This window comes from Saccopteryx leptura, chromosome 1 (genome assembly GCF_036850995.1).
Source record: "Saccopteryx leptura isolate mSacLep1 chromosome 1, mSacLep1_pri_phased_curated, whole genome shotgun sequence".
Lineage (NCBI taxonomy): Eukaryota > Metazoa > Chordata > Mammalia > Chiroptera > Emballonuridae > Saccopteryx > Saccopteryx leptura.
In genome coordinates this window covers 17,978,401-18,003,604 of record NC_089503.1, presented here as the reverse complement: position 1 = coordinate 18,003,604, position 25,204 = coordinate 17,978,401, and the positions used below count along the sequence as shown (strand labels likewise).

General features: G+C 42.4%; 1 protein-coding gene and 1 pseudogene across 18 annotated transcripts in view; both read right to left on the bottom strand.

Annotated features, from left to right (window-relative positions):
• The window catches only part of AMBRA1 (autophagy and beclin 1 regulator 1), a 229,519-nt gene that overhangs the window by 60,106 nt on the left and 144,209 nt on the right, over positions 1-25,204 (bottom strand). The window lies entirely within an intron of this gene.
• Positions 16,710-16,935, bottom strand: LOC136390117 (small nucleolar RNA U3; annotated as a pseudogene).

Genomic DNA, 25,204 nt, shown 5'->3' with positions numbered 1-25,204 from the left:
GCGTCGCTCTGCCGAGACCAGAGCCACTCTAGCGCCTGGGGCAGAGGCCAAGGAGCCATCCCCAGCGCCCGGGCCATCTTTGCTCCAATGGAGCCTTGGCTGCGGGAGGGGAAGAGAGAAACAGAGAGGAAGGAGGGGGGGTGGGGGGTGGGGGGTAGAGAAGCAAATGGGCGCTTCTCCTATGTGCCCTGGCCGGGAATGGGGAATCGAACCCGGGTCCCCCGCACGCCAGGCCGATGCTCAACCGCTGAGCCAACCGGCCAGGGCCTAGATTTAAGTTCTTTTTAACAAACTGCTTTCTGTCTATGAAAAACAATTATTAGAGCAATACAACACAAGATTATTTAGACAAAAAAAGCATTTTTCTGGCCTTGGCTAGGTAGCTCAGAGGATAGAGCCTTGTCCCAGTGTGCCGAGGTTGCAGGTTTGATACCCAGTCAGGGCATATCACCAGAACCAACCAACGAGTGCACAACTAAATGGAACAACTACGTGGAACACTGAGTTGATGCTTCGTTCTCCCTTGACCCCATCAAATCAATAGAAAAATTAAAAAAAAAAAAAGAGTATGTTTCCTCTCTATATAGTGAATGGCATTCTAGGAAGAACATTTCTTTACAGAAAGCTTCATTCAAATGGAGGTTTATATTTGTTCTAAGCAGGGGTATAACTAAACACTATCACATTCACTTTGTCATCTTACCACCATTTTAACACTATTGAATAGCATAATCAATGATTCTATAGCCTGGGAACCTGAAAAGAATCCGTGATGGCAAATAGCAGACTTCTCCCAACAACAGAAGTTTCTCCCAGTCCCCATTTACAGTTTTGACATTAAGGAAAATGTCCAAACTATTTAAAAATAACAGCTTTGCCTGACCAGGCAGTGGCACAGTGGATAGAGCGTTGGCCTGGGACACAAAGACCCAGGTTCGAAACCCTAAGGTAGCCAGCTTGAGCGTGGGGTCACTGGCTTGAACATGGGATCATACATATGACCCCATGGTCAGTGACTTGAGCCCAAAGGTCACAGTGGCTTGAGCAAGGGGTCACTGGCTCCACTGGAGCCTGCCAGTCAAGGCACATATGAGAAAGCAATCAATGAACAACTAAGGTGCTGCAATGAAGAATTGATGCTTTTCATCTCTGTCCCTCTTTCTGTCTCTCTCACTAAAAATAAGTAAATAAAAATAAAAGCCCTGGATGGTCGGCTCAGTGGTAGAGGATCAGCCCGGCGTGTGGAAGTCCCTGGTTCAATTCCCAGTCAGGGCACACAGGAGAAGCGCCCATCTGCTTCTCCACCCCTCCTCCCTTTCTCTCCTGCAGCCATGGCTTGGTTGGAGTAAGTTGGCCCTGGGTGCTGAGAATGGCTCCATGGCCTCATCTCAGGGACAGAAATGACTTGGTTGCTGAGCAACAGAGGAATGGCCCCAGATGGGCAGAGCACCGCCCCATAGGAGGCTTGCCGAGTGGATCCCGGTTGGGATGCATACAGGATTCTCTCTGCCTCCCCGCTTCTCACTTAAGAAAAATTAAAAAAAAAAATAACAGCTTCATTTATATATAATTTACATACCACACAATTCACCTACTTACAAGTATATAACTGAAAGGTTTTTAGTATATTCACATAGTTGTGCAACCATTATAATAATAAATTTCCTAACAACCATCACAACTGTTTAATTTCTGGATTTTCATTACCCTATCCCCCCATTCCCTATCCATTAGCAGTCATTCCCCTCTACTCTGCCCCACTCCCTCCATAGCCCTAGGCAACCACTAATATAGTTTCTGTCTCTAGACATTTTATATAAATGCAATCATATAACAGGTGGCTGTTTGCATTTGGCTTCTCTCATTTGGCAGAGTGTTTTCAAAGTTCATCATCTATGTCACAGATATACTTCACCCCTTTTTATACCTAATTAATGTTCCATTGTACGTTTATAACTGAACCACAGGTTCACAGGAGAATAAGATAATGTTTTTCATTTATAGAAAATACCGCATGAAACCCAGCAATCATAGAAGTGTCTGAAGGAAACACAATTATTTCCTTTTGAGGAAAAAACTAGGTTTTCAAAGATTAAGTCTGAGATATTACTTATAGCTCAAACTATCCTTACTTTTTCCTGAGGCTAAAATAAAAAGGAAGAGTATTAAGGGATGCCCTGGCTGGAGAGCTCAGTTGGTTAGAGCTTCATCCCAAAGCACAGAGGTTGCTGGTTTGATCCCCAGTCAGGGCACATGCAGGAACAGATCGATGTTCCTGTTTCTCTCTCACTTTCTCCCTACCTCTCACTAAAATCAATAAACATGTAAAATACTGTCATTAAAAAAAAAAGTATTAAAGGAGACCATTTTCTGTAAAAACAAAAATAAAATCCCCAATAAGTATACCATGTGTGTGTCTATAATTCTGACATAGAAAATGTTCTAAGTGGCCCTGGCCGGTTGGCTCAGCAGTAGAGCGTCGGCCTGGCGTGCAGGAGTCCCGGGTTCGATTCCCGGCCAGGGCACACAGGAGAAGCGCCTATCTGCTTCTCCACCCCTCCCCCTCTCCTTCCTCTCTGTCTCTCTCTTCCCCTCCCGCAGCCGAGGCTCCATTGGAGCAAAAGATGGCCCGGGCGCTGGGGATGGCTCCTTGGCCTCTGCCCCAGGCGCTAGAAGGGCTCTGGATGCAACAGAGCGACGCCCCAAGGGGCAGAACATCGCCCCCTGGTGGGCATGCCGGGTGAATCCCGGTCGGGCGTATGCGGGAGTCTGTCTGACTACCTCCCCATTTCCAGCTTCAGAAAAATGAAAAATGAAAAAAAAAAAAAAAGTGCGTGTTCTATCTATCAGATTTAGGCTCCTTAAAAACTGTTCTAACTGGTCACTTAAACTGGTGTCAATCATTAGACAACACTCATTTGAAATATATTTAACATAAATAAAGGGAAAATATTTTGTAGATATAGATGTCAATGATATTCTCTTAGCAGAAATTGTACCCCTTAAATCAGCGGTTCTCAACCTGTGGGTCGCGACCCACAGGTTGAGAGCCGCTGCCTTAAATCAACGTAATTTTACTGTCCAATAAACTCCTAAAGGCTCCAAAGCTCCTGCTCTTAAGAACATGAGTAGCTTTGGTCCACACATAAATTATGAACTTTAGAGGCAGACCCAAGAAATATATTCTTGAGGTCACAGGCATTTGATGAGGCCAATAAAACAAATGATAGTTTGAGAACTCAACAAGGAAGTCAGTAAGACCTGGAATAGACTGTGCAAGGAAAGGAAAAGAAATAGCCATGAAATATTTCTGTGTGTCACAGTCTCATCAAAAATATTCTCAAAACATTTCAAACCAGGTACACAGCCGCAGCAGAGTAGCTTTATAACAGACTAATAGGAGATACAGCCTTTCTATCCAGAGTAAGTAGTATAAAGAATCTGATATTAACTTTTAAAAAATTGTGGTAAAAAATACATAACATAAACTTATCATCCTAACCATCTTAAGTGTACAGTTCAGTAGTGTTACGTATATACAGACTGATGTGAAAGAGAGCCTCAGAATTTTTTCATCTTGCAAATCTGAAACTCTATACCTATTAAATAATTCCCCTCCCTTCCCCTGCCCCTGGTAACCACAATTCTACTTACTGTTTCTATGAATCTGTTTTAGGTGCTCATATAACTGGAAGCATGCAGTATTGGTATTAATTTTTAACATGCCTTGAAATCAAGAGGAGATGCACAACTAGGCAGCATGCACACAAAGTCATTCACAGGCATTTTATGAAATCAGAGTCATATTCAAATCTACAGGTAAGTAGTTAGTCTGACGGGAGAATGTAACCTCTAGGCCTGGCAGTTACATGCCATTTAAAGGGGTCAAACAGAGCATAGGGCACATGCCATTAGACATGGTGAGCTTCAGAAAGTCCAAAGGCAGGAGGGCTGCCCCGAGACTACGTTTTGCCTCCTAATTTGAGGATCGTCAATGATTCAATCACATTGCCTTGAAGGTAACAGTTTCATCCAGAGTTCAGCAATGTAACACCACCCTACAGCAAAGGAAGTAAAAGGCTCTTTGCTGGGTCCTCACCCCTTCCACCCATCACATTAAAACCCAGGATTAATCCTGACTGCTGACAGGACAGCTGGTACCACCCAGCTCTCTGAAATCAAGCTAAGGTACTCCTGTGTGGGTAGATGAAGAAGTTGAGGCCCATTTTCATCACCATTCTGAAGACCTGCCCTTCTTCAATATATACATCCTAATGAAGCAATTATCTACACTTAACACTAATGATGTAATTGGGATAAGTAATTATGAAAGCAGAACATGCATTTTCAAAAATTGAGTATTATTACCTTTCTTCTACCCGCAAACATTATTTAAGATAAAAACAAATAAGCTCACAAGAACACATGTTACTGGGAAATGATTAGGAACAGCATTCAGGAGAAATGGAGAAAAAACCCCAAAAAAAAAATCAAAAGTCTAGAATTCACTCCCACCAGGCAGGGATTTCCTTAAAAACCTCTACTTCTGACAGAAGACATGCAGGTGGATTCGAATTATTAAGAGTTACTCTACCTCCACTTCCACATCCCCCACAACCTGGCATTTCCTATATTTAGGTCCCAGCAACCCCTGATGCTGGGAGGACACTGGCTTAGGCAGGAGGTCCCTGAGTGAAGCCAGGAAGAGTCAGGAAAGCTGCCATCCTCTCCTTGTAGCACAATGGAGCTGCTTAAAGGGAGTGCCTCAGCGGCATAAGGACGGGCAGAGAGAGAAGGGAAGGCGGGGGAAAGGATTGAGGGAGAAAGAGGTGAGACAGAAAGGTAACGAGAGCGACTGACTCAACACTGAACAGCTCTCACCAATCACTTGTCTTAAATTGCTGAGACTCCTGCAGCTTTTATTGTTTGGTAGAAGCACAAGTGAGTGGAATTGGACCAAAGGGTCTTGGGCTTGTTAGCAGCAGGAGGGAACGACCTTTACTGCTACAAAGAGGATGCAGATTTCAAAAGCCTAAAATCTGCAAAGAAGGGAAATGGAAATATGCTGAACGTGGGTTTGACTGGCAGCTTTCCTCATCTGTCGATCACAGGGTAATAAACACTGGGAGATGGCAGAAAGGAAGATAAATGCTTTCAGCAGCAGCATTCCCCACCCTCCTCTCCTCTTCCGCCCCCACTCAGCACATGACAAGAGAGTTAAAGCAAGAAAATAAATTAGCTTCTTAACCAACTCTTTTGTTAAAACTTTCCTTACAGGCCACCTACAGGTGCATTATTGCTCTATGAGCCTACATTCTCATTAGGAGGCCCAGTTTGTAAAGGGTGAAAAGCTCCTGTCAAATCACACCTGTACATTTCAGGGTACAGCATTACTGGGCTGAGTCAGTTGGGGCCAACAAGTAAGAAAGAGGCCAGGCCTGTGATAGTCTCTAATCCACAGCCTGGCTCTCTTAGTTTAGAGGAGACTTTGGAGCTCCCAGGACAGCATGGTGTCACTTCACTGTGATCACTGCCACGGTGCTATTAACCCAGGGAAAGAAAAGCTAAGCTCTTAGGGCTAACAAGGAAGCCCCTTGAGATGGGCTCATAGGTGACGTCAGATCAGATCGTGGACTACAGAATACTTGCTCTTGACTACCAACTTCACATTCACTTTGGAATGAAGAAAACATTTGTAAGATGAACGGTCTTACAAGTTTTCCACAAGTAGGTCCAAGGGAAATATTGTTAATTTGGGGACCTGTGATCACAACATTGAGATAAGCATCCAGCTGAATTGGGGTTTTTTTTTTTGTTTGTGTTTTTTTTTTTTTTTATGATTTGGTTTTTGTAAAAAGGCTACTAAAGTCAAAGGATTAGCTATTCCTGATGATGTGTTGTCAGTTTATATATATATATATATATATATATATATATATATATATATATATATATATATATATATAAAGGTTGGGAATTTTTTGTAAAAACTACATCCTGATTCTGCCAGAAGTGGATATGACAAAAATCTTAGTAACTAGCTACTTTAAGGCATTCTGCCCTACTGACCCAGACAGTCTGTCCCCCTCGATCTTGATGTGAAAAAAAGACTACAGATCTTTGTTCTAAAGTATAGGTACCAACTAGTGGGAAGTATGGAGCAAAAATAAGTGGGAAAGAGCATGGCAAATGGGTCTGTTTCAAAATACAAACTGTTGCCTGACCAGGTGGTGGTACAGTGGATAGTGTCGGACTGGGGCGCAAGGGACCCAGGTTTAAAACCCTGAGGTCACCAGCTCGAGCACGGGGTCACTGGCTTGAGTGTGGAATCTGGCTTGAGCTCAAAGGTTGCTCACTTGAGCAAGGGATCACTCACTCTGCTGTAGCCCCCCCCACCCCCGTCAAGGCATGTACAAGAAAGCAATCAATGAACAACTAAGGTGCCACAGTGAAGAATTGATGCCTCTGATCTCTCTCCCTTCCTGTCTGCCTGTCCCTATCTGTCCCTTTCTCTTTCACAAAAAAAAAAAAGAAACAAACTGCTCGGACACCTAAGTAGTCCCCAGAGCCATACTATGGGAATCTAGGAAAACAATACTGTAACAAAAGATACCTAATTTGAAATAGTTTCTAATTAAAATCCACTGTTCAGATGTTAATACTATGTACAAAGTAGGAAAGCATTATTAACAAGCCCTATACTGAGACAGTGCTAAAAGGACTCACCTGGGCCTAACCGGTGGTGGTGCAGTGAACAGAATATTGACTCAGAACGCCAAGATACCCGCTCAAAACCCTGAGGTCTCCAGCTTGAGCACGGAGTTGCTGACTCAAGCATGGGATCACTGACATGATCCCAAGGTGGCTGACTGAGCCCAAGGTTGCTGGCTTGACCAAGGGGTCACTGGCTTGGCTTGAACACCCCCCCTTCCTCATCAAAGCATGTATCAGAAGCAACCAATGAATAACTGAAGTAAAGCAACTACAAGTTGATGCTTCTCATCTCATCTCTCCTCACTTCAAAAAAAAAAAAAAAAAAAAAAAAAAGATGTGCCTGGAAGCTTGACAACAATCCAGATTGCCAGCTTGAGCGTAGACTCATCTGGCTTGAGCAAAAAGCTCACCAGCTTGGACCCAAGGTTGCTGGCTCGAGCAAGGAGTCACTCGGTCTGCTGAAGGCACGTGGTCAAGGCACATACATATGAGAAAGCAATCAATGAACTAAGGTGTCGCAACGAGAAACTGATGATTGATGCTTCTCATCTAGTCTTTAAACCTAAATAAAACCCCACCTCCTCCTAGAAGTTTTTCTGAATTAGAGAGAAGTCCTGCCCACACAATATTAGCTATTTTCATAACACATTTGTCATCTTTTAGGTTACCTGGCTGTAAGTACATAAAGTTTACTCTGAGTGCAAGTGTTTATATCTCTGGGTACACTTAGCCATCAATTTTTGTGACAGAGATAGAGAGAGGCAGAGAGAGGAACAGAGAGGGACAGGAAGGGAGGGAGATGAGAAGCATCAATTCTTCATTGTGGCACCTTAGTTCTTCATTGATTGAAGAACTTTTTCATATGTGCCTTGATGGGGGGGGGCCCTACAACAGACCAAGTGACCCCTTGCTCAAGTCAGTGACCTTGGGCCCAAGCTGGTGAGCCTTGCTCAAACCAGATGAGCCCGTGCTCAAGGTGGCAACCTTGGGGTCTCAACCCGGGTCCTCCGCCTCCCAGTCTGACGCTCTATCCACTGTGCAACCGCGTGGTTAAGCTAGCTGTCAATTTTTGGTTGGTACTGCATGGCCTCTTTCCTTCTTTTTTAAGGTAATGAACTCCTTGAAAGAAGAGGTCAGTTTTTCACTTGCATGTTAAATACTGTCCAGTCATAAGACTTAGAATATTGCCATTCATAGAATAGACATGAAAAATACCACAGTGAGGAGCACCAATTAGAACTGGAAGGAATATCACTGCCAGCCTTATAAACTGTGAATTCATATACACTCTGTGAAAAGATATGTCCTAGGTAGTCTTTATTAACTATTGGGCTAAATTATAAAGAACCAAATCATATGTTAAGCAAATTTGCTAGTATGGCCTAAAAGAAGCTTGAATTTTATTGTAAATCAACCTAAATATTCTTCAAGAAAATAGTTAAACAGGCCCTAGCCATGTGGTTCAATGGATAAAGTGTTGTCTCGGCATGCAGTGGTCAAAGGTTCGATATCCAGTCAGGGCACATATGAGAAGCAACCAATGAGGGCAAAACTAAATGGAACAGCTAAGTGGAACAACAAGTTGATGCTTCTCTGTCTCTCCCCTCCCCTCTTTTTGTCCCTCCTGCCCTCCCTCTCTCAACTCAATGGAAATACTTAAAAAAAGAAAAAGAAAGAAAGAAAATAGTTAAGCCTTGGCCAGATAGCTTGGTTGGTTAGAATATTGTCCTGATATGCAGAGGTTGCCAGTTCGATCGCTGGTCAGGGCACATACAAAAACAGATTGATGTTTCTGTCTCCCCCCCCACTTCTTCTCTTTCTAAAGTTATTAAATAAAATCAAAGAGAAATATGGCAATGCATTTAAAAAAGAAGAAAAAAATAGTTTAACAAACTATGGTCAATGACACTATGGACTACCATTCAGCCATTAAAAAGAGTAAATACATCTATCGGTACTGACACAGAAAGATGTCCTTGACCTACTGTTCTGTATGGTCCTATCTCTATTAAAAAGTAAAAAAACAAACAAAAAAACTGTGTTGATTATGCATAAAAAAAAAAATTGAAAAGAGCCTGACCAGGCGGTGTCACAGTGGATAGAGCATTGGACTGGGATGCACAGGACCCAGGTTCGAGACCCCGACATCGCCAGCTTGAGCATACTCATCTGGCTTGAGCAAAAAGCTCACCAGCTTGGACCCAAGGTTGCTGGCTCGAGCAAGGAGTCACTCGGTCTGCTGAAGGCCCGCAGTCAAGGCACATATGAGAAAGCAATCAATGAACTACTAAGGTGTCGCAACGAGAAACTGATGATTGAAATGCTTCTCATTGCTCTACGATCCTGTCTGTCCCCATCTATCCCTCTCTCTGACTCTTTCTCTGTAAAAAAAAAACCCCAAAACACAAAAAACAAAACAAAAAATTGGAAAGATACTATCCAAAACCATTAAACCTTTGGGAAATGGGACTAAAATAAGGGTAGTAAGGAGAGAAATATTTTACAGTATATATTTTGATATTATCTGAATTATCTGCAATGGACCTGCATTGTTTTACAAATTTTAAAAGAACAAGGAAAATGAGAAACTACCTATAATGACCTATTAAAAATTATACATTTTACTGGCTAATATCATCTATATTCAACATATATATTTATGTATTTGTTCCATAAAGCTAACTAGTTGAAAAATTTGAGAAAAATTTCTTGTATATGTGTGTGTATGCCTCTATATATGTATTTATACTTTATTGTATTTAAATTTTTTCTCACTACTGAAGAAAAGGAGAAAGGGGGTAGGAAAGAAGTAAGTAAGCAAGCAACTGCGGACACAAAGAACGACCACAGTCTTAAGCCTTGCCCAACAAGGTTTGGGTGAAGCAATAATTGGCTAACGTGAAATACTTTGGGATATGGAGTCCCACTAAATTTCAAAGATGGGCAGAGATGGCAACATTTCACTTACTTGGAATTCCTGACATAAAACATTCTACCCACAGAAACATGCCCTAAGTCTTGATGAATCAAGTGTAGACCGTGTAAAGCACTGGTAAAAGCATCCAGCAGGCAGTTATGAATAGCTTATGGCCACATGAACTTTGTACCCCACAAAAACAGAGACTCTAAGGTCATGGGCTTCGTAGGTTCACATTAGGAATAGTCTGTCTGCACAGATGAAATGTACAAACAGATGTCCAGCTCCAAGCTATTCTCTTAGATGTCATCTTGATGCCATATAACATCCTACCTTGAAACAAAAAAAGACTTATTTTTCATGTCAGGTCAGATAAATTTCTGAGAAAGGCCTGTAACAAAATTCTAGTGTTTAAAAGAGTTATTTCACAAGGGAAAGCAAAAGGAGATTAAGATGTTTTAGTCTTTCCTTTCTGCCAGACCTACTTTTATATATACACACACACACCTCTCACACAACACTAGGCCTGCTATCACACTTTAGGGATGTCTGCAAGCCAGTGAACGTGGTGGTGCACATGCCTTTTACAAACTAACTTTGTTGTTGTTGGTCATCATGAAGAATGCATGATAGCCTGTGAACTTTTCTGTAAGCCAGCCTTTTGAGATGTGAGTAACTTGAAATGATCCTACAATTAACACTAAGCAGTGGCCCTTGTTCCTTAAAAAAATCACCTATTTTCCTCTCTACTCTCCTCTCTTCGATCTACTTCCATGCCAGACTGATTTATTTTTAAAGCAGAGTTTTGACTGTGCTGTTCAACTGCTCAAAAAGCTTTAATGGCCTATCACTGCCTAAACTAAGAGTCCCTGGTCTGCTATTCAAGGCCCTCAACAAACTCTGTAATCCATCTCTCTGTGCTATCTCCCACTGCTCATCATTCACATAATTTTGTAAATATGTTTTAAATATATCCTTACTTTTATACTTTTTTTGTGTGCGATAGAGACAGAGAGAGGGACAGACAGGAAGAGAGAGAGATAAGCATTAATTCATTATAGCACCCTGGTTGTTCATTGACTGTTTTCTCATGTGTCTTGACCAGGGGCTACAGCAGAGTGAGTGACCCCTTGCTCAAGCCAGTGACCTTGGGCTCAAGCCAGCGACCTTTGGGATCAAGCCAGTGACCTCAGGGTTTTGAAACTGGGTCCTCTATGTTCCAGTCCAATGCTCTATTCATTGCACCACCGCCTGGTAAGGCCCTACTTTTATACTTTTGTTCATACTGTTTCTACTATTAGATTCCCTTTTCTCTCCTCTAATAAAGGCTAAAATCTCCCCAGTTTCTAATTCCCCATTCAAGGACTCTGTCAACTCTCTTTTTCTAAGAGGTCTTTTCTGCTCTTACTGTCCTGATATGATGATCTCTTTGGAAGCCCCATAGCATTTTGTTTCACTCTCTTATTCTTGTCACATTCCTTCTGCTCTATCACCTGTCATCCTGTGAGGCAGCACTCCCTACTATTATCTACTCCACTTGAGGACAGGCATAAATTTCAGTCCACCAGAGGTCCAACTCAAAATTTGCAAGGCGAGTATGCTTGCTCTGTTCCCACTCAACACTTTCCCTGAACGTGAATCCCTGCAGTACATTATATAAGGTCTACTGGAAAGTTCTGTCCATTTCTATCACAAGTTTTGACACGTAAACACGTTTATTTGGCGCATGTGTGCCTCTCTATTTTTATTTTTTTATTTTTCTGAAGCTGGAAACGGGGAGAGACAGTCAGACAGACTCCCGCATGCGCCCGACCGGGATTCACCCAGTACGCCCACCAGGGGCAACACTCTGCCCACCAGGGGGCGATGCTCTGCCCCTCTGGGGTGTTGCTCTGCCACGACCAGAGCCACTCTAGCGCCTGGGGCAGAGGCCAAGGAGCCATCCCCAGCGCCCGGGCCATCTTTGCTCCAATGGAGCCTTGGCTGCGGGAGGGGAAGAGAGAGACAGAGAGGAAGGAGGGGGGGGGGTGGAGAAGCAAATGGGCGCTTCTCCTATGTGCCCTGGCCGGGAATCGAACCCGGGTCCCCCGCATGCCAGGCCAACGCTCTACCGCTGAGCCAACCGGCCAGGGCCTGCCTCTCTATTTTTATCACTTAATATATACATACTGATGTAGCAAATTAACTAAAACAAAGTTGATTCACGTTAGTCTTATGTGTGAAGTGATAGTGTACCCATGGCTACTGATAAAGTTCATTTACGCTACTGTATTTTTACGAATTTCAACAAGGAAGAAGCGCTACAGAAGCATGTAGAAATTTATTGAAAGTGTTTGGTGAAGGTACAGTTTCTGACAGGACATGCAGAAGATGGTTTGAAAAATTCGAAACAGGTGATTTCGACCTTTCTGATAAGCCACGTTCTGGGCGACCATCTTTGATCAATGACAATGTTGTTAAGACCATGTTGGAGCAAGATCCTTTTTTGACAACATCGGAGATGGCAGAAAGGCTTAATTCAGCTCAGCAAACCATTTCGGACCATATTCGGAAGACAGGATTGGTGTGGAAATATATTATTTAATAAAGTTTATTGACAGTAAGAAAAATTTGTATTTTGTTTTATTCCAAAAACGAACAGAACTTTCCGGTAGACCTTATAAATAGTTCTTGACAGGAAGTACACATAATTTTCTTATCTTTACATGAAAGATCTTGATGCTCTGCCCCAGAAAGTATGTGGTAACTCCATATAATACAGAAACAAAGGGTTACTTGAATTTGTGTGGTTCTTACTGTTGGATTGTTAGTCCCTTAAGAGGAAGGACAATCTTAAACCCGTCTGAGGGCCTTAAGTGCCTCTCAGTCCTTGTGCCCTAAAGAGCACTTTGCACAAAGCACATGAGTTGCAACTCAATTTGTTGACTTGGAACCAAAGTACCTCTAGCGTTGAGAAATATCCACTCAACCAGCATAAGGACACTCCCAGAATTCCTAAAACCCTTTTTGTTTGATCTCTGAAACTCTGAGAGAGCACCCAGCCTCTGGAAATCTACCCAGTACAGTACTAAGGGCACTAAGAAATTGATGGTTACATGCAGGAAAAACACTCCAAGAATTTATTTTCTTTCTAAGTGCAGTCAAAACAAAGCAGGGGTGGGCTGCTTTTTGACTAGGAGTTGGTATAATGTTAAAAGGTTTTCCCCTCTGGCCTTTGGAGGATCCCAGCTGGGAGCAGGCCGTCCCCTTTTTCTGCCTCTACAAGGCTCTTGCCTTGAGGCCAACAGGATTAGCACAGTCATTTCATGCTCTGAAAAGTCAAAAAAGGCAAAATGGGAAGCTTTTCACTAGAGGAAATGCCTAGTAGTCAGAGTCGGTTCTGTTTCTGCTCAATAGATAAGTGGGGATGCTGAGGTTAAAAAGCAAAATTTCCAACAATGCTTAATGAAAGGTTTGGAGACAATGTACAGAATTAGGCAATGGGATCAACTCCAAGAAGAGAGGAGCAGGTGCCAGAGCAAATATGCAGCAGAGACAGCACCAGCCGTTCATGCATTCAAAAATTTCCATGTATTTAAAATGTCATCAGGACGCCCTGTGAGGACAGACTTGATGCAGCAATTAGAGAATGAGGCTTATCCCTCTAGGCACAAAATATCCACAAATAAAAGTCAAAAGAAAAAATAAGTAAAAGCTTTACCATAAAAAATGAAGCAGTTCCTACATTCTCTTGTCTTAACTGATAATTAACTATAGACTTTCTTGTGAAGAGGTAAACAACATTCATAGACTGTATTCGGAGGCATAGAGCTCCCAAGACCTAAGTTGAGTTTTAAACCTTGGGTCTTGGGTCTACAGATGGGCTTCACGAGGTTCAAGAAACCAAGAAGTAACAAATATAATTGTGTGTGCACGTTATTATATCAACTGCGCTTTTGCTTTCTATAGTATTTTATAGTGCTTTGACATCTTGGGGATCTTGTGGACTGAGGGACTTCCCCTTCCAGGATTAGCTAATTCCTAGAGATAGCAAATAATCTGACTGCAAGCATGCAAACCAACCAATCCCGAGTCTATACCCCCAACCACTTTATATAAAACTCACACACCAAGTCAATATTTCCTCTGCCCGGAAGCACCCTGGGCCATGCATGGACAGTTAAGGACCATCCCACAGTCCAGAAACTGCCAGAATTATTCTAATGATCTAATCATAAAGTTTCTCACTGTACCTATTCTGACTCACCCATTTCTTCCCCTGAAAACCCCAACAAGGGCTGTGGCAAGTCCTGCTGCCCCTCGCCTCTTTCTGCCTCCAACCAACCCTGATACTTCCCTGCGTTGCCCTATGTGGTGTGTCCCTCTTCTCTTGAGAACTGTAAATAACAGACTATCTTTTCAATGGCGAGCGTCCTTCCTCATCTGTTGGTCTCACTATACTTGAATATAACTAAATTCCTGGATATACTTTAATGCAGCTATGTGTGCATATTTTTTCTGAGAACAGGATCCAGCTTTTAACACACATTCTCACAGCATTCACTGTCCTCTAAAACAGTGGTCCCCAACCCCCACGCCGCAGACCGGTACCGGTCCGTGGGCCATTTGGTACCGGTCCGCAGAGAATGAATAAATAACTTACATTATTTGTTTTATTTATATTTAAGTCTGAACGATGTTTTATTTTTAAAAAAATGACCAGATTCCTTGCCTGATCAGGCGGTGGCGCAGTGGATAGAGCATCGGACTGGAATGTGGAAGGACCCAGGTTCCAGACTCTGAGGTTGCCAGCTTGAGTGTGGGCTCATCTGGTTTGAGCAAGGCTCGCCAGCTTGAGCCCAAGGACGCTGGCTCAAGCAAGGGGTTACTCGGTTTGCTGAAGGCCTGCGGTCAAGGCACATATGGGAAAGCAATCAATGAACAACTAAGGTGTTGCAACGTGCAACGAAAAACTAATGATTGATGCTTCTCACCTCTCCGTTCCTGTCTGTCTGTCCCTATCTATCCCTCTCTCTGACTCTCTCTGTGTCTCTGTAAAAAAAAAAAAAAAAAAAAAAGACCAGATTCCCTCTGTTACATCTGTCTAAGACTCACTCTTAATGCTTGTCTCGGTCACGTGATACATTTATCTGTCCCACCCTAAAGGCTGGTCCGTGAAAATGTTTTCTGACATTAAACCGGTCCATGGCCCAAAAAAGGTTGGGGACCACTGCTCTAAAAGATGAAGAGCTAGGCCTGACCTGTGGTGGCGCAGTGGGATAAAGCATCAATCTGGAACACTGAGGTTGCCGGTTCGAAAACCTGGGCTTGCCTGGTCAAGGCACATATGGGAGTTGATGCTTCCTGCTCCTCCCCTTTCTCTCTCTCTCTCTCTCTCTCTCTCCCCTCTCTCTAAAAAAAAAAAAAAAAAAAAAAAAAAATAAATAAAATATTTAAAAAAAAAAAAAAAAAAAAGATGAAGAGCTAATGACCTAGATGTTTCAGGTCACACTGGGGCCCTAGCTTAGTGAGCAAGAACATACATCACTAATGAAGCCTCTCTAGGGCACGTGCAGAGCCAGGTGGTTCCTAGAGAGTGCAAAGAGAAGTAGTGGAAACTACAGGGGCTTTATTTATTTTGTTTTTCCTTGGCTCTTTGCAGTGCAGGGGGATCATAAGGCAAAGGAGTATAAAGGGAAAAGGTTCATAAATCCCCAAAGTGGTGATGATAGATAAATTAGCATTCCTCTCAAATAATACAAAACTTCTGAATGCGTAAATATCCACAGGGTTTGGGAGATTAGGGATTGATTTGTCCATGTTGTTTTGTAAAAACAACTGGCACACTGTGCCAGCCAAGGACAGTATCACCAGCAAAGAGATAAAGCCTTGGCCTTCAACCTCAGTAAGGCTGACAGAGATAGAGATTTTTAGACCAAAGTACAGTCTTGAGACATGCCCAGAATGAAGAGTAGTGATCACAAAACAGAAAGCTTTTTGATGGCTGAATGAGGAACTAATATTAAACAGATCTCTTATCAAATGTATCACTGTGAAAGATGTATATAAAATGGTAATAAGATGTCCTCCTTGCTTGGTTGGAGCCTATAATCCAGCTGGGGAGCTAAAAACATCAAAAACATTTCAAACACGAAAAGGCAATGTAAGTGTCTAATGAGTGGTACAGACAACTAGAGCCACAGCTGTTTAGGAGGGGTCGCTGGGTTTGGGGAAGGAAGACCAGGAAATTTTAGGAATGAAATAGGAGCTGGGCATTAAACGAAGAGCAGCAGGATGTGTGGAAAGGAGGAGAGGTGGGAAATGGTTCAGGACTGGAAGGGGCTCAAGGTGATATAAGGGTTCAGGGCTAGAATCAGTCCAGTGGGAAGCAACAGCTCATATAGAGAAGAATGCAAACACCAAGCTGAAAAAAAGACTGCCCTCTGTGTGTCAGGCAATAGAAATCCTTTGACATTTTTTGAGTACAGAATTACAAAGTGGATAGCTTTTAAATTTAAATTTTAGTCAGAGTACTACATATACATGATTTTAGAAGTTAAAGAGTATTTACACACAGCTACTAAAGCTAAATAGCCTCCTCCTGCACCTTTGTCTCCCCTAATTTCTGCTTTCCAGACGCAGCTGCTTTTCAAATCTTTGAGCTGTTTTTCTTCTGATAATTAACTGCCATATTTCCGTTACTAATTTTTCAATTTTGGCTATTATCTACTGGCTTTTATAATGGGAGACGTTTTCTCCTACCCTCTTTCCTGCCCCTCCTTCCAAAATAGTTATATCCCATTTTTAGGTTAAATAATGTTAATTGCTTACAGTTTTACAACTATATAAATATTCGCAGCATACAGGAATACTATAATACATATAAATTTTCGTTCACACAGTTTTGTTTCTTCTGGAGAACATTCCTTTCATCACTTGCTAGTCCTCATCCTCTTTCTCATTCCCTTTTTACAGTAAATATATGCTTTTTTCTAATTCCTTCTTATTTTAATTGAAAGTACCCCAGGTAAAATGAGTGGTACACTGAATTCTCTAGCTCCTAACCCTCCCTCTCCAAAATGAAACCATTTTTTTCCCCCTCACTCAGAAGACATTCTTTCCCTCTTACTCTCTGGAAAAAGAGAAGAGCGACCATCAGTGGCAAATGGCAGCTGCTGATGCCACCCCAAGAGCCGGCTTCCCGCTCCCCGCTCCCTGCTCCCCACTCTGAGTGCTGTGCCTCCTCCCCGAGGTTTTGGGAGCTCTACATGTCAGGGAAACTTCTCTAGTAAAACTACAGAAATGATCTCTGAAAGTATAGTCTTGAAACCACTTTTTTATAACAGGACTTATTTTTTTAGCAAGAGAAAAAGAGAGAGACAGAGAGAGGGGCAGATAGGGACAGACAGGAAGGGAGAGAGAAGTATCAACTCTTTGTTGTGGTGCCTTAGTTGTTCATTGATTGCTTTGCATGTGCTTGGCTGGAGGGCTCCTACTGAGCTGGTGACCCTTTGATCAAGCCAGTGACCTTGGGCTTCAAGCTAGTGACCATGGAGTCATGTCTATGACCCCACGCTCAAGCCAGTGACCCCACGCTCAAGCTGCTGAGCCTGTGCTCAAACTGGTGACCTCGGGGTTTCGAACATGGGTCCTCTGTGACCCAGGTCGATGCTCTATCTACTGTGCCACAGCTTGGTCAGGCTATAACAGGATTTTTTATTATTCTGGATATCTTAGGAACATAATCCGTGTATTACAGCAAAGTAAGCTACAACAGAAGCAGTGGGGACTAGAAATACAGTAATGCCTCGGTTTTCGTTAACTTTGATTATTGTCGGTTTCGATTTTCATCGATTTTTTCCACAAAAAATTTGTCTGTTTTTGTCAGTTGCCTTGGATTTTGTCAGCGTGCCCATGTGACCTCACTGCTAATTTTATGAGAACAAAGGGCAACCCACGCGGTCACCTGCTCAGTGTGGTGTTGTTTCTCCTTGTGTGAGTATCACCTTGCACATCTGGCCAAACAATTCCATTGTTTTGCAGCGTTTTTGTGCTTTTATTATTGATTGCGAGTGCTAATACTACAATTACATGTAAATGATTACTGCGTACACAGTATTCAGTGTAATGCGTTTATTTTGCATTTTTCAGTTTCAAAATGTACTCAAATCTCATTGTCCCTGTTAAGTGTTTCCCTTGCTAATAAGTTAACCCTTTCCTTTTAGCTCCATCATGGGACCAAAGAAAGTTTCCAGAGCCAGCTGCCCTTCAAAGAAGGAGGCCAGGACACAATTGAGCTGAAGAAGGAAATCACTGAAAAATACAAGAGCGGCTTCAAGATTGCTGAAATCGGCCGCATGTATAGGAAGTTGAGATCCACAATAAGTTCCATTGTGGTAAAAAAGAAAGCAATAAAGGAAGCTAATGCAGCAAAAGGCGTGAATGTGCTAACGAAACAGATCGCAAACAATTCAAGTTGTCGAACAGTTATTATTAATTTGAATCAATCAAAGACAGTTGGATGGCGATTGTTTTGTGTTTTGGAGGCCAACATATGTGAAAAGGCCAGACTGTTATATGCTGATCTCATTAAGAAAATGCATGGGACGAGTGCTAGTGTATTTAGTGGTTTTAAGGCCAGTGGAGGCTGATTCAAAAAATTCAAGAGGCACACTGGCATACACAATGTTAGTGTTACTAGGCATGGCAAAGGTACAAGTTTGGAAAAGTCTAGGGCCGAAAAATTTGTGTCCAAATTCAAAGATTATATAGAGGCTGAAGGATTCATCTCCCAAGTCTTCAACTGTGATGAAACTGGCCTCTTTTGGAAGAAATGCCAAAGAGTACGTTCATTACACAGGAGGAAAAGGCACTGCCAGGACAAAAGCCTATGAAAGATAGGCTAACTCTTTTGTTGTGTGGTAATGCTAGTGGTGATTGTAAAGTGAAGCCCTTAGTGGTGTACCATCCAGAAACTCCTAGAGTGTTCAGCAGAAACAATGTGATTAAAAGTAAATTGTGCCCTGGCCGGTTGGCTCAGTGGTAGAGCGCCGGCCTGGCGTGCAGAAGTCCCGGGTTCGATTCCCGGCCAGGGCACACAGGAGAAGCGCCCGTCTGCTTCTCCACCCCTCCCCCTCTCTTTCCTCTCTGTCTCTCTCTTCCCCTCCCGCAGCTGAGGCTCCATTGGAGCAAAGATGGCCCGGGCGCTGGGGATGGCTCCTTGGCCTCTGCCCCAGGCACTAGAGTAGCTCTGGCCACGACGGAGCAACGCCTCGGAGGGGCAGAGCATCGCCCCCTGGTGGGCAGAGCATCGCCCCTGGTGGGCGTGCCGGGTGGATCCCGGTGGGGCGCATGTGGGAGTCTGTCTGACTGTCTCTCCCCGTTTCCAGCTTCAGAAAAATACAAAAAAAAAAAAAAAAAAAAAGTAAATTGTGTGTGATATGGAGGGCAAACAAGAAAGAATGGGTCATGAGACCAATTTTCATTGAGTGGATGAATGAAGTGTTTGGCCCGAGTGTGAAAAAATACTGTACCTCCAGGATAATCAGTTGCCTCTTAAGTGCCTCCTGGTAATGGACAATGCTCCTGCACATCCTCCAGGTTTGGAAGACACATTATTGGAGGTGTTCAGTTTTATCAAAGTGAAGTTCTTGCCCCCAATACCATACCACTCATCCAGCCCATGGACCAAAATGCCATTTCAAATTTCAAGAAACTGTACACAAAAGCAATGTTTCAAAGGTGCTTTGAGATGACATCAGATACACAATTGTCCTTAAAAGAATTATGGAAACAACATTTCAACATTCTCAACTGCATTAGCCTCATAGATAAGGCTTGGCAGGGAGTCATATCCAGGATGATGAACTCTGCCTGGAAGAAATTATGGCCAGGATGTGTGCATGACAGAGATTTTGAAGGGGTTGAGCCTTCACCTGATGTCCCTACATATGTAGGGTCAATCAGCTGTTGATTTGGGGAAGTCCATAGGTTTGGAGGTGAGTGGTGAGGATGTGGAAGAGTTGGGGATGACCACAGTGAAGAACTCACCACTGAAGAGCTGCAAGACCTGCACCTAGAAGTGCAGCAGACGGCAGACGAAGAAGTTGCTTCAGATGAGGAGGAAGAGACAGGGGAGAATGTGCCTTCTTTAGGGATTAAGGACATCTTCTCCATGCGGAGTAAGGTACAGGGGTTTGTGGAGAAAAATCACCCAGATTTTTCTCCCTCCTACAAGCTGTTGCAGGTTGTGTCTGCAATGATAATGTCTTGCCCCATTTTAGGCAAATCTTAAAGAGGAGGCAGAAACAGACCTCTATGGACAGCTTTCTTGTGCGACATGGGTCCACTGACTCTGAAGCTGATCCTAGTGCCAAAAGACCAAGAAGGGAAGTGACCCCAGATAGTGCCTTGATATCTAAGGTCCTTATGGAGGGGGATTCCTCTTCCAAAAAATAATATTTGCATCTCTCTCTCCCCTCCTTGCTGTCTTCCATACGCCAAGAGTTTTCAGAAAGGTAAACGCCATGTTAAATGTTCATTTATTCTTTACATTATTAGTCTTTTATATATTCATTTTATATTAATCTTATTGTTTTTAGTATTAAACTATATTTATTCTCTATAAAATGTGTTTTTGATATATATTTTGGAGTGTCTAGAATGAATTAATTGAAGTTACATTGATTCATATGGAAATAATTGCCTCAATTTTCATCGGTTTCAGATTTCACTGATTGTTTTCGGACTGATTATGATGAAAACCGAGGTATCACTGTATTAAAAAGGACATGGCACCTGACTTGAGGGAACTAATAATCTAGTAGAAGAGAGAAAATATGTATACAAATATAAATTCAAGAAAAAATATTATAAATACACCATACATCCTATGTACAATTTGAATGTTATCTTAGAGTAAAATAAATTTAAGAATAAGACATATTCAGTTATAATCATCTAATATCCATACACCTTGCAATCTGACATAATTGAGCACTATGACTTAAGTTCATTCTTCAAAAATATGTAGCAAACACTTCATATACTAATCAGTCATATAAATATGACCTCTATTATCTTCCTTAGAGCCAAGAAAAACTTCCTAATTGGTCCCATTTTCTAAATTCCTAGTTATGTGCCAAGAGCCATAATAAGTTCTCATTCAATCTTCACAATTACCCTAAGGGAAATTTATTTATTCATTAGAAAAGTATTTATTGAGTGCCTACTAGAAGCCAGACAATAAACAAAACAGAAAAATTCTTGCCTTAATGAAAGTTACATTTTGGGGGGAGAAGAAGAATTCATAATAAAGAAATGACTTCAGGGCCCTGGCCAGTTGGCTCAGTGGTAGAGCGCCAGCCCAGCATGTGGAAGACCCGGGTTCGATTCCTAGTTAGGGCACATAGGAGAAGCGCCCACCTGCTCTCCACCCTTCCCCCTCTTCTTTCTATCTCTCTCTTCCCCTCCCGCAGCCAAGGCTCTACTGGAGCAAAGTTGGCCCATGCACTGGGGATGGCTTCATGGCATCTGCTTCAGGCGTTAGAATGGCTCCAGCTGCAACAGAGCAACTGTCCCATGGCAGAGTATAGCTCCCTAGTGGGCATGCAAGGTGGATCCTGGTTGGGTGCATGCAGGAGTCTTTCTGCCTCCCCACTTCTCACTTCCAGAAAAATACAAAAAAGAAAAAAAAAAAGAAATTACTTCACCAGATAGCAGGTTAAATTATGAAATACAAGACAAGGAAGAAAAACAGAAAATGCAAAGGGTGATACATTGGTAATATTAAATAGGGTAGTCACAAAAAGGCTTTACTGAATTCCTATTTTACAGATGAGGAAACTGAGGCTCAGAAAAGTTAAATAAGTTTCCCACAGTCAACCAGCTAGTAAGAGGGGAGATGAAATTTGAATTCAATTGCCCTTACTATTAAGCATACGGCCTCTCCCCAAATCAGTAATAAATTCAGTTATAAAGGTTTGCTTTACGAGATTTCTTTAAAGATTGCACTGGCACTTTTAATCTCTCAAAGGAGTTTAGGAATAATTTTCTATTTTAGTATTTGAGGTCTTATTTCATATCCACATTAACTTTATTTTTTAAGAGAGAGACAAAGAGAGAGAGGAAGAGAGAGAGATAAGAAGCATCAACTTGTAGTTTGGCACTTTAAGTTGTTCGTTGATTGCTTCACCTATGTGCCTTGACTGGGTGGCTCAAGCCAGCGACATCAGGGGTTTCGAACCTAGGACCTCAGTGTCCACTCTATCCACTGCGCCACCACTGGTCAGGCACCATCCATATCAACTATTACAACGGGGTAGTGAATGGCCTAAAATCTCCGGTTTGACAGCATGTTGTTTAAAAAGGTTAAAGAGATCAAATTGATAATTAGCCCGGATGGTCAAGACACTTCATAAAGTACATCTAGTCTGTGAGAAGACCATGCACGAAACCCTGGACAAAGTCCTACTTCCTCCTTACTGATGTTTTGAGTGCCTCCAGTTCATTAATAAGTATTTATTTTCCATCCAAAGGGTGCCAAGCACAACTCCAATGTATTTTAGCAACTCTTTTTATTAAGATGAGAGTGCATCCTTCTCAGCCACCTGAGCCTGGCTCTTAGCATTGAGGTGTTCCTGTCTCAGGGACATGTAAAGTTGGCAGTCCCAGCTTGTCTCAAGTATGTCAAGGACTGCAAATAACCTGGGTGCTTAGGCATATCTCTACTTTTATTCCTTCTGAGTTCAGGTAATATCCTTTTCAAAGGAAGTTAGAGTGCTTTATCATTTTTTCCTACTTAATCCCTGGAAGGAACATGGAGGTAAGCACCACATCCTTACCTGTCAAGTGGACAAAGAGACACTATGACTCACTCAAATTACCCAGTGAATTACTGAAGGAGCCTGATGACAACAGCCTGATTATCAACTTCTAGTTCAGCTTCCAACATACAAGATCAGTAGTTCTCAATCTTTTTGGATTTATAACATACATATTTGGGTACTAGGTTTTTTTTAATGTAAGTATATTTGAAGGGATAAAAAGACTCAAGATAAAAATAAAAATGCAGGCACTATTTGAGTGCCTCCAGTTCATTAATAAGTATTTATTTTGACAGCAAAAATAAAATGCAGGCACTATTATAATAAGACAACATCTTACAGTGCCTATCTGGTGGCCTTTGGGACTGTGTCAGTGAACAGAAATGTTCTCCCTGGCTCACTGTTCACTCAGCAACTCAGCTGGCTAACTTCTCATATGCTAGGACACAAAGCCTCTTACCTCTTACTCCTACCACTTGAATCCTACTCTAGAACACAATGTGTGACTTCCTCAGCCCCAAAGTCAATCTGATATTGCAATAACAATTACAGCAAAATTGCATTTTACACACTGATCAAAACTTGGTGGCATACCAGTGAGCTAAGTTACGTAAAAAAAGTCAGCCCGCCTTCAGGAAAGCAAAGCTGCCTTAACTAAGAGGTGAACTAGAATTTAGCGGTTAATTAATACTTTAATGCAAAATAACCAGGAAATAAGCAACTGACAAGCAGTGCCAAAGACATTCATTAAGGACTATATCCTCCTGTATCACATCAGAATGACAGTTTCTTTGAAAGCCAGGAAGAGAAAACCAACCTCATCTAAGAAGCCAACATTGGAAAGACACTGCACTTCCCCAGAAAAGCTTGTTGAGGAAAGGTTCTTTAAATGTTTTGAGTGAGAGACTTTGGGTGTGGTTAAGAGACACAAGGAAAGTTAAAGAAGTGATCACTTGCATTTTTCTTAACACATTTCTCTGATGTCTATTGACATCTTTGGGTAAAGCCTTGTAATAGAACAAAGTTAATTATTTTCCTGCTGCTTGTGGGGGGAAACTGTGATGTAGTCATCAGGGATAAAGAATCAGATTAAGTCTAGGACTTTTGGATACAGAGTAACAACAGTAATTCAAATTACTGAAAAAGTATAAAAATAGTATTTGAATTTGGAAGGATCCTTCCATTTTTCTATTAAAAATTTCCAGCATTTTGTGTAGGACCTAGCACACAGTAGCAATCAAGAAGTACATGCCACTGATTTTATTACATATAAACTTGAAAACAGGACAAATATTATCCAACTGCATCGCACTGAATGCTATAGTAAAATTGGTCAGGTTTGGAATTTTTCCTGGTTAATTTCATAATGAAGTTAGTAAATATTAGAACCAGTGGAGGACCTAGTTTCCAATAACTAGGGAGTAAAAGCACAAGTAAGTGGTGTGAGTTATAAAATCTATACAAACAATATATTTGTACACTTCTTGAATACAAAGAGAAACCCTAATTTCTACCTCAAACTGTACCCTTTGTGCTAACACAGCTATACTATCTTCTGGACAAAGGGTGGAGGGAACCTACAAAGGTACTCACTGCAGATTTTCCCTGTGGCTAGCAGGTAAAGGATTAGGCTCAAGGAGAAACACAGTACTGGTCTAGGGAGGACATATAATCCCTATCTACTTTCTTCTAAGGAGATGCTGAGCATGGACTTTCAAGTCAGAAAGATGAAAAGAACAAGTCAAGAAAGTTGGAAGAGGCCCTGGCTGGTTGGCTCAGTGGTAGAGCATTGGCCTGGCATGCAGGAGTACTGGGTTCAATTCCCGGCCAGGGCACACAGGAGAAGTGCCCATCTGCTTCTCCACCCCTCCCCCTCTCCTTCCTCTCTGTCTCTCTCTTCCCCTCCCACAGCCAAGGCTCCATTGGAGCAAAGTTGGCCCGGGCACTGAGGATGGCTCTGTGGCCTCTGCCTCAGGCGCTAGAATGGCTCTGATTGCGGCAGAGCAACGCCCCAAGATGGGCAGAGCATCGCCCCCTGGTGGGCATGCCGGGTGGATCCCGGTCTGGCTCATGCGGGAGTCTATCTGACTGCCTCCCCGTTTCCAGCTTGGGGGGGGGGAGAGAAAGTTGGAAGACAAGCAACGTAGTGTACAGTTAAAAAATAGAAATTTTAAGATCAGATTGAGAAGGGTCCACAGGTATCTACACTACAGCAGGAGAAGAATGACTACACTATGTTCCCTTAGGATCAACCTGGGTACCTGGAGAGGAGAAAATAAGAGAGATGGATTGAACACTTTTTTAAATGGAAAAGAAGTCCATTTAAAATCAATTAAAATTTGTAGTTATCAACAACAAAACATTAGCCTGACCAGGCAGTGGCGCAGTGGATAGAGCATTGGACTGGGATGCGGAGGACCCAGGTTCGAGACCCCGAGGTCGCCAGCTTGAGCGCGGGCTCATCTGGCTTAAGCAAAGCTCACTAGCTTGGACCCAAGGTCGCTGGCTCGAGCAAGGGGTTACTCGGCCTGCTGAAGGCCCGCGGTCATAGCACATATGAGAAAGCAATCAGTGAACAACTAAGGTGTTGCAACGAAAAACTGATGATTGAGACTTCTCATCTTTCTCTGTTCCTGTCTGTCTGTTCCTATCTATCCCTCTCTCTGACTCTCTCTCTGTCTCTGTAAAAAACAAAACAAAAAACAACAAAACATTAAATTAAATAAATAAAAAGTACTGTATGTCCCTCTGAAAGTGGAATAGTAACCAC